The sequence below is a fragment of the Strix aluco genome, chromosome 5 (assembly GCF_031877795.1).
Source record: "Strix aluco isolate bStrAlu1 chromosome 5, bStrAlu1.hap1, whole genome shotgun sequence".
In the NCBI taxonomy this organism is placed as follows: domain Eukaryota; kingdom Metazoa; phylum Chordata; class Aves; order Strigiformes; family Strigidae; genus Strix; species Strix aluco.
Window position 1 is genome coordinate 7,458,872 of NC_133935.1, and position 10,951 is coordinate 7,469,822.

The window sequence follows — 10,951 nt, forward strand, 5'->3', positions numbered from 1 at the left end:
GCGTTTTGTGAATGCTGTGAGGATAACAGAGCTACTTCAAGGTCTCACATACAAACAACACAGATCACTTTGGTAATCATATGGAGGATACGAACTTGTGCCCAGTGAGCTGCTGAATATGAACTCAAAATTCAACTTAAAATAACAGCATGAGAAATTTTAGGTATGTAGTTTTCTTGTAAGCCATTTATATGCCACGCATTGATCAGCAGATACATTTTAACATGCGTTCCAGACTTGTTTCCAGTAAAGATTTCAATAACTAGGGTTGCTGCACTGGTGATTGATGTCAGTGCGTGTGATTTGACTCATTGGGTTATGAGCAGGCTCTGGCTGTGCCAGTGCTATTGCAGAAAAGTCAGTAGTGCCTGAGCTAAGACTTGCCCTAGGACATCTGAGGGGTTGGAGTCCCAGTGGGAATACACCTGTATGTCTTCAGAGTCTGCCTGGAAGAGGGGCATGTCTCTTTAATGGAAAAAAAAAAAAAAAAAAGTGGCGTTTTTGTTTGTTCAATATTTATATTTTATAATATAAACTGCACAAAGCTTATCTGAAAAGATTTGGTTGATTTAATGAACATGCAAACTTTGTAAAAAAACCTGAACATTTTTCCTTCATTTCAAAAGAAGCAGAATCAGTCTGTGAAACAAATTTTCTCATTTGACTTCTACTGTTAAAGGTTTCTAAGTTGACAGTGCCCTCATTTTTTTTTTTTTTTCTAATTATTTTGGCACTGTGAGCAATAAAGGTTCTTGTAAAAAAACCCCAAGAATAAATGCATATTAAAGGAATAGTTTTACTGTTCTGTGCAAAGAGTGGATTCAATGTTCACTCAGTATCCCTCCAATGAATGACCCTTGTATGTGTTTGAAGTTGAAGGGCACGGCGACCCACAAAAGGCTAATTGCGGTCAGTTAGATTCGTTAGGTTTCAGTCTTTCATGTAGCTGAATCCCTGATAATTTCAGGACAAGTTGCAGATCTGCAGCATCCTATGAGGTCCAAAGTAGGTGTTAGCCATGCAGGATGCAAGGCTGAAAATCAGTGTTGTGAAAAAAACCTAACGATGGCTCTTTTAAAGGGGAATATTTAGCCTGAAGGAAGACTTCCACCATCACTTTAGATATTAAACATATATAGCTGTAAAAAGCAGCTTAGATTCTGGTTTCCATCAACATTTTATGAGAGAATGTTAAGTTTTCTCTTTTAAATGCAACATAACATGAATGGAATGGTTGTTTTTCCTATATCACTTAGGCTTTGTAAGAAACTATGTTTCCATCCAGAAATAAAAGTAAAGTTAATTCATACACACATATATCAGCACTATATACCAGAACATTGCAAACTCCATGAAAGAATGCTCCGTTACCTTTCTAACTTTTCTTATAGTATTGGCTAATTGCCACCTTAACGTCCATAACCACTGTTGGTGTAAATCTGGCTTGAAGAATTGAAACATCTTATTTTCAAAATGCTGAAATAACAACATCCTCCTCTCTCTCCCTCACTTGAAAACAGGTTCAAAGCTACCCGGTAGATTTATGTCAAATTCGCAGTTACCACTCAGCTGATATTTTTTTTTCGGTGAATAAACTATTCATTAAAAAAAGACCCCAACACTTGCTTGGTTCAAACCTCCCACCCAAGAACGGGATATTCTCGAAGGCCTTGCCGGTGCGAGGTAGGTGTGTTTCAGACGTAACACAATCGCAGAACTGTGAACAGCATCCACAGCGCTGCTGCAGACCTGATGAATAATGCACAGTGGTTCACAGGGAGCTTTGTTAAATGGAGAGATAAATGTGACAAATGCATCACTGTTCTCAAAGCTCCCTATCTTGTTACATCACAGAAAGCAATGTTCTGGTTTACACCAATCCTCATATTTTGTTTCTGTTATCAAAGCCCTGATCAAGGGAATCCGTGGGAATTCAGGATGCTGAGCACCTCACAGTCTCTAGCCAAAGATCTGCTTTAGTTTCCCCTGAGAGCAAATCTGTGCCAAGACCCTCCTTATGAATTTGCCCAGAGAAAGAGATTTTCCTGCTATATGATAAGGTCTAAATTTAATTTCCTTTTAATAAAGTGGCTTGATTCTCAATGTGAGCATTCTTATTCTGGTTGGACTGCCTTTTTCCCAGGTTAGCTTATGTAGGTCTCGAAGTGACTAAATCTAAATCAGATTAAGTTTTACAGAGGCATAAAAGGAATTATATGTGTGGGGTTACCCTAGTTTAACTAAACTTCATGCTAATTAAAGCAGTCTATATAGAAATCTTTTCCACGCAGCAGTCTCTGTTCATCCACAGGTCTATATTTTTAGGATCAGTGTAGACCCATGCATGAATTCCTCCTTAGTGAATCCACTAAGGGCTTGGTGAAAATTTTTCAGTTGTTTTGTGGAGAAGCATGGATTTTCAATGGCAGACTTTATTTTATTTGTTTAATTGGAATATCTTGTGAAAAGTGTTGACTTTTGATTATTATGTTGAATTTTTCTCCGAGATGGCAGGGCCATCTGTATCATTCCGTCAGTCCCTGTGGGCTGAGTGTGAAGCAGAGGAGCCACAGCTCCTGCAGAACTGCCAGAATGGACTTTGCACCCGGACTTTACCTCTCTGATTTGCAATACTTCTGACAATTTGCCATCACCGAAAGCATGAGTTTACTGTTTCTTTGAAACAAGCTTTTTACTTTGCGCATGGTGATGTCCTAGGCTTGGGGTGTAAGTCTGGAAGCTTTTTTAGAACATGAGAAAAGAATTTCTCCATCTGGAACAAAGCAGAGAACCAACACAGCGGTTGCATGGCTGTCTTTTGTATATTTGAAGCTGTGACAGTGAGACCCGGTGCCTGAGCAGATTAGGTGTGCTGAGAGGTAGCGTTAGGGTCAACAACGTCTGTCTCGCCTCACTCTACTGCACTGAGAGTGAGTTTGCCTGGCCTCGCTTCTGACGGGACAAGGAAGGAGCAGTTTAGCACCACAGCGTGTAAATTATATGCATCTGAGTCTTTATTTGACCAGCATTCAATGTATCTGCTTGTCCAGGGTTGGAGACTGGAAAACAGTGGATTGTTTCACTGCCCTTCTCAAATGTAGATGAAGCACGCCTTTCATTACAGATAAAGTTCATCCCTGCTACCTGCCCTTTTCAGCCATTTGATCATCTTTTCCATGAGACACTGAATGAGCACCAACAGCTCTCCCAAGGATGAGAAAGTTCTGTCTGGTGCAGGCAAAGACAAAAAAAAGGGTTATGGTCCAAAAAGTGGCAACAGACAGGATGCACAGACACTAAATATTCATGGTGTGGTTTGCCTTCACCATGCTTGGAATTTCCTGAAACCACAGATGTGCCATTAGCTTTCTAAGAGACTGTTTGAACGTTCTAGGCCTCCATAAATCTTTTTCCTGACACAGTAGGCATGTAGCAAAGATTCTCATTTAAACACACAGAAGAGAGACACGGCAGTTTCTCTCCTGTGGTCACAGAATTGCTTTTTGGTGAGGGCTGTGGTTTAGTCATGAGGATGTGAGTGCTTTTGTTTACGCTACCTCCTACAGCTTGTGGTTTTATTTATAGCAGATACTGCACCACCAAGAAACAGCAATAATTCACAAACATACCTCACCCCCCCAAGCTCTCCAAGACGCATAAAGGTGCTACATTTTTCACGTTAGTTAGTCTCATATTTATAGAATGCTTCAACGGGTCTTTCTATCTACGACAAAAGGAGGAGGTGGCCTGGGGTTTTCCTCTTGTCCTGATTTTAAAGAGCTCCCACCATCATCCACTTCTGTAAGAGGCATTTTACTTCTGTAGCTTTCTGTTTTACATTAGAGGTGTCGCTCTTCTGTTCCCATGTCAGCATAGCTTCACACAATGCATGTTATAGCTGTGGCTCAGAAGATACAAGCTCATTCACTTTGCAAGCTGATTTCCAATTTTTCACCAGTACTTCAGATCTAGTTTACTTTCTCCTGCTGCTGTCACCCTGCATATTTTGCTCTTTATTTGTCTTTGCTGGAGCAGCCCTTGCTGTCAGAGCTGCTCTGAGGTGGGGTGGCATCCTAATAACAAGGATTAGTCATGCTTCACTGCAGCAGCTGCTCTCGGTAAGGCAGGGGAAGGTTCTCAGATGTCAGACCAAATGGATGTCAAAAAAATCCTTGTTACAGGGTTACGGGTGCCTTTACTTCACACAGGTTCATAAAGGATGCCAGCATGGTTTCTGAGATAAGAAACAGGCAGCAATGTGACAAAACTCAGCCCTGTCCCACAGGCTGCAGTGTTTGCCCTCGTTTCCCTATAGTTGCTGCAGTCGGTTGAATGCCAGGACTGACTGGTCTTACCACATCTGCCCTCTAGTAGTCTACCTTAAAATTAAGAATTAATGCTGTGATGCAAGAGGAGGACTTGACTGTACATCTGATTTTATTTAGATGCAACTGTGAATCTGAATACAATTAAAACAATTCCATATGTAGTTGATTTATACATTTCAACTAACAGTTGTAGCTGTACTGGCTTCTCATAGGTTTTGAGCTTTCACATGAAAGCTTATTTGAATTACAGAATCACAGAATCATTCAGGTTGGAAAAGACCCTTGGGATCATCGAGTCCAACCATCAGCCCTACTCTACAAAGTTCTCCCCTACACCATATCCCCCAACATCTCATCTAAACGACCCTTAAACACATCCAGGGGTGGTGACTCCACCCCCTCCCTGGGCAGCCTATTCCACTCTCTGACCACTCTTTCTGGGAAAATTTTTTCCCTAATGTCCACTCTGAACCTCCCCTGTTGCAGTTTAAAGCCGTTCCCCCTTGTTCTGTCACTAATCACCTGTGAGAAGAGACCAGCACCAACCTCCCTACAATGTCCTTTCAGGTAGGTGTAGAGAGTGATGAGGTCTCCCCTCAGCCTTCTCCTCCTCACACTAAACAGTCCCAGCTCCTTCAATCGCTCCTCACAGGATTTATTCTCCTTTTTGCTGTAAGAATTGAGATATTCCTGTTTCTGGGTTATCCCACATGCATACTGACTCGGTGGAGCCTTTTCTAACCAACCCTTTGGGCCATTGGTAGGTTTCTACTCAGCGTATAAAATTGATAATTCATATGCCAAACTTTAAATTGCTAGTTTGGTGATGTTCATGAAAATGTTTGAATCTTCTGTGGCTTAGAGCTTGCTATCCAGTAATTTTTTTCCAAATGTTAATGAATGCTGTCTTGGTTTTCTTATTGTAAATTTTTTAAGTTTATAATAATTATATCTCAAATTCCACCTCCTGTCGAAATTATTTCTGTGCAGGATGCTGTACTTCCCTTTGCAGGTTTGTTCCACCTCCCCAATTTTGCCCTTGGAAACTTATTTTCTTTCCTCTTTTTCTTGCAGTTCTCTCCTGCAGAACTCATTCCCAAGAATTTCATATGTGTATGTAGCAAGGTAGCCTGAGCTGCCATCACTGGCTTTTAGCAACAGTGCCTTGAATACTATATCAAAACCATTCTTGATTTAATATCACACACAAAAATACAGTAACTCTTTCTTATTTTGCATGGCATGAGCAAGCCTGTGGAGTGCAATGGAGTTATTTAATAACCACTAAAACAATTGGATTTCATATAGCTTGTCAGTAATCCAAGGACTTTTGAATATGGCTTGTACAAAACACCAGGAAAGCAAAGATGACCAGGAGATACGCTTAGTATAGTCCATGACTGGACTGATGCATGTTAAAATAATTACATGTTTTTGGAATTTGTTCCAAAAAAGAAGTGAAGGAAGAAGGCTTGAAGGCCTTATCCTCTGGAGAGGTGGTTAAAATAGACTAAACACATATAGGCAGAGTTGTGCAGAAAAGTTTTAAAAGGCTTATAAGGTAGTTTTAACTAATATTTTTTAAATACTTTGTGGGGTCAAAATGTGTTCTTGCAAGGCTCGTTCTGTGTGGCAGTAGCTTTTCTGTTCAAAGGTTATAAAAGCTGCTAGATACAGCTAATGGCTGTAGAGAAAGAGCTGACTTCAGCCAATGTAGGTGCCTGTAGCCAGGTGAAACCAGGAGAGGAGGGCACAGTCTTTTATTTAAAATGTGCTTTTCTTTAAGACATGTGCACACAGCATGGAAGATGTGGGTGGCTATGGGTGACTTTTCAGATCTGTAAATGCAGCAGCGCAGTTTTGAGTCTGACTCAGGACAGACAGATATCAGGCAAAAAAAAGAATGCTTGGAAAACACTGCCAAGATGACATCAAATCATTTGGGACCGACAACAAACACTTATTTTTTTCAGGCCAAGTGATATACTGGAGTCAGAGAATGCTGTTTGGTCTTACCCACCATGGTTTTGCTGCTCCTGTTAGGAGTGTTGATAATTTGGTATCATTCCCCTATTGCAAGTTACTGTCCATTCTTGATGGTTCAGTGTTAGAATGGTGTCTGACCTAGGCTTTGCAGCTGTGAGCGATGGGATACATCTCAGTTGTGAATAATTGTTCAGAAAATCTTGCTGTGCCATGTAGCTGGTTTTATAATCTCTTTAAAATTGAGTTTGGTGGTTGTTGGTTTGTGAGTTGTGAGTTCCCTGCCCTGTAGATGAGCAGCCAGTAAGCAGCAGTTGAACAAATGCAGTGTGGGAAGCACAACCCCAGTGTTTTCTTCTGCCTGCTTCTGCATGTTTAGAGTGAATCCGACGTGGAAGGTAAAAAGATGCAATTGTCATATGAAATACCATATAATGTTAGATAAGGTGACAAGGTCTTGAAATGTTGGCTCGTAGTAAGGCTGACACATATCTGTAGATCCTGCAGCCCGTACTGTCTCCTTTAAAGCTGAAGCAAAAACTTCCGGACTCCAGCTGTCCCAGGAATCTCCAACTCACTTATCTTCCTTCTTACTTCTTTCTTGAATTTGGGAAGTGTTTCTTACCCAGCACTGCTTTTTTTCCTATTCCTGTTGGAGGCACAGATTCATCCTGGACTTGTTTCTGAGCTCTTAAGACTGTGTGAGCTTGCAGATCATGAAGTGTGAGTGGGGAGGCTTAGCCTTCACTGGCAAGGGAGTGGCCAGGTAAGTGTTATTTAACCCGAAAACTCTTCTCCCCTGCTGCTGTTTTACGTAGCAGTGCTGGATGTTTTTCTGAGGTGTCCTGGGTTAGAGATTCTTTCTGTGTATTGAAAATGCCTCTACCATGGTATTTACAACTGCTGTCTCATCAGGCACTGAAGCATGCATGGGGACATTTCTTCACCCTTTGCTTCACTTACAGGAACTACTTCTGACTTTGGGAAATTTATAACAGACCTGCGGTGTGAGGAAGCAGCGTTTAATAGTGCTAAGCTTGAGCCGCAACACTACCAACAAGATATGTGATGAAATATTTATAATCCTCTTTAGATTAGAATTTAAATGGGTGCACATGAGCCAAGGAACGATTTCTGTCCAAACTCTAAATTTGAAGTTTTTCTTCTTTGAGCAGTTTTTGGTAGAAGTAAAGATGTCAGCATCCAGGGTTTAAGAGCAAAAAAGCTGTTAAAGAGGAATTGAAGAGCACAGGTAGGATTAAAGAAGTTGAGATGTCCGTGGCAGAGGAGGAAGCTACTGAGTCTTCTTGCTGCCATAGGATGGCCCTTGCCTACATCCAGCACCTCCATAAGGTGCTGGATCTGCTTATCAGGAAGCTTCTTGTTCACATGCTGGGTGGTATTAAGATGATAGCAGAAGACCAAGCCCTGTCATGAGACCCATGCTGCGTGTTTCTTCCTGCTTTCTGCCAGTCACTGAAGACTTATTCCGTATTTCTTCATTAATAACACAATGCATGTTTGCTTTGTGAGATACATTCCTACCTGGAATGACACCTGGAGCCCTTCAGTGCAGCGCTCAGGCAGAATTTGATATGTCAGAATAGGAGCCCGCCAGTGTAGTGGAGTAATGTCGGGATAGTCAAGCTAAGACTGTGTTGAATTTGTTCAAAAATCAGTGATTTTGAGCACGGTTGCCTGGTTTGAGATTGTAGAGCAACGCCAGCATTGGAATTGTTATTCATGCTAATCTTAAACCAGGACATTATATTGAAAATGCTCTCTCAGTTCTTAGTTGTTAATAGCTGGCTTCTTCATCTGTTTTTGCTAGCACATGTTAGGATATTTTATCTTCAGGGCAACATTTGCTATGATATGTCTGACTCCTCCAGGAGTATTCAGAGTAGGAAGAGGTGTTAGTGTGATTCATATTAGTTAAACCAACTTTTGTTTGAAGGAGCTGCTGAATGCAAACATGGTAACTACCTCTTCAGTGAGAGGAGCTGTATGTTTTTTCTGACTCAGGGCACATCCAGAGTTATCTGGCCACAGTACATCCCTGTGATTACTCAGTGAGCTGCTTTACATCAGAAAGGTAAGGGCAAAAGCGTTTGAAACAGGTCTGTTCTGTGGAAGTCTAAGTCAAAAGAAATTAAATTAGAAAAATAGTCCCCTAGCTGATACTTTATTTTTTGCCAGGCACCACACTGTAATTCCAATGCAGGCTACCTTGTTGCCTGCTTTTCGCTTCAGGGGTACAGCTGCCAAGTTGCCTTACGTTGGCCGAAGCACCTGCCTTCACTGGGATCCTGTCCCGTAACTGGGGTTCCTGGTGACGGTGCCAGGGAGAATTGCTGGAGGACAGGCACACTGGAAGCAGGTCTGGCTTATGGTTATGGATGATGTAACCAGCACCAAATGTATCTTTTCAGCCATGGTTGGCATCACTTTGGCAGAAGATGGGACCTGCAATGAAGCACCATTTGTGAAAACAGGGGGGTCATGATGCCTGGTGATTGCTTCCTGTCCAGGCTTGTCGTCCCGGCTGGCACAGTGTGAGCATGCTGAGATACTCCAGATGGTCTGTTTGTGTCCTGTAGGCATCTGTTGGTTTGGTTTTGTTTGAAGTGGCATTGCTCAGTGTTTCTCTTGTACCTGACAGCAGCAAGACACGAGGCCAATAGTCCTGCCATTATATCCTACCTGCCACACAACTGCGGTGCGTGTCCCCCAGTACGCTGGCCAGGGCTGTAGTCTTCTTGCAGCAGCAGTTGCCCATCTCTGACCTTCAATTATATCTTCTTTTGTCTTCTCCAGAGAACAGGTCTAGGAAAACGTAAGGGATGAAATAGTGAGAGGGTTGTTTTGTTTCACTTAAGACTTGGAGTTTTGTGTCGTGCTGCCAAAGGTATGTTTTACAACCAGGCAAGAATATATGTAATATTCTCATTCGTGCCTTTCTGTGGACATACGTACTCAAAACCCTAATGCTCATGTTAATGGTAGGCAGAGAGTGACTGTGGTTACTGCAGTTCATCACCAAAATCAAAATAACAGAAAGGAAAATCCTAAAATGAGAAATAGAAAATCATGGGAAGACAGACACAGAACTTCACATCAAGGTAAATTTTTATATGGCTTCTGCTAGCAGCTGTGTTGTGAGCACATTTTGGAAATCCATGACTACCACCTGTTTTTCCTTCACATACATGTGCATGTAGCCTTGAAAACTCTTGGAAATGACTTGCAGGTCATGATGACTTATGCAACGTGCAAAATGCAGATGTTAAAAACTTGAGTAGTTACAGTTATACAGAAGCTTCTCTGAGATTTTGGAATTGGTAACAATATCCCAAAATAAGCTGAGGCTTGAAGGCAGTAGGCATCACAACTCTGAGAACAATCGTGGTCAGGACAATGTTTATTCACTGCGTTACACCTCAGTGTTTATTTAAGTTGCTGAGTGAGGAGTGATGCTAAGCTTTCCACCTCTGTTGTTTTCTGCCCAGCCTGAAGGGCTGCATGCAAGACAAGACGTGCAAATCAAGCGCTCACCAGGTTTTTTTTTACTTTTATATATATATATATATAAGCATTAATATGTTTTTATACAGTGAGGGCAGCCACATCTGGGTTCTGGTCTTTAATCTAAACCTGATGTTTCAGGAACAATAAAGAAAACCTAGGTGTTGGATGTCCTAGCATAGGAGCCAGGCTACCAGAGGACAACTCTGGAAATTGGTGTTTCTCCCCCTCCTGCTGTCCCAGCTCAGCTCTGAACCCAGGAAAATTTGGGTTTCAAGTTCTATTATAACAGAGACAATACTGCAAAAATTTCTTAGGAAAGTTTCGCAATCAGCTTCAAGGTGTAGAGCTGGCCAATTCAAATTACACTGCAAGTCTCAGACTTCTCTCAGAAATGCAAGTTTCTTCCTTGATGTGAACAGCCACGAAGGCAACCTGTTTATAAGGGGAAAAATACTAAGCAGAGGAAGATGTCTGCTGCAATGCCAACAGAGACAGTGCCTGCCAGCCTGGGAGAGAGGCCTGGGAACCAGAAGCATCCTTGAGCAGCACAGCTGGTACCTTTGAACAGAGACAGTATCTGGGATACCATCGACAAGTACAACAACAAATGACTGTAACAGCAATTTATCATCTGGAAAGGTGAAAGATAGTCTGGCAAAAGGGGAAAACACCCTGAGAAAGTAAGAACTGGTAACTGCCATTGGCTGCTCCAGCTGCAAGAACAGGAAAACAGTCTGGAAAAACAAGAATTGGTCTGAGAGAATGGAAAACGTCATCATCTTTTGGCTGACCCAAGTGAAAAACAGAAATCAGCTGCCTCTACTGGCTGCTCCAGGTGGTGGTGTCCTACGCCCATTTACATCTCTGTGATATAAAAATGAGTTATTTTTGACACAAAACGAAGCCTCTGTCTCTGTGAATTTCCCATGCTGCACATACTTTTCCTCTTTCTAAGCAGGTTGAACTGCTTGCTCGAACTTTTCTGTGAGATGTCTCCTGGACAAGTTATTAGGCCATCGCCAGAGATGCCTGGTTGACCCCCATCTCCGTGATGTGGATCATCTCTGAAGTGTGTCGATGTCTGGTATTTTATTGGTCCCATTCTGAGCCCA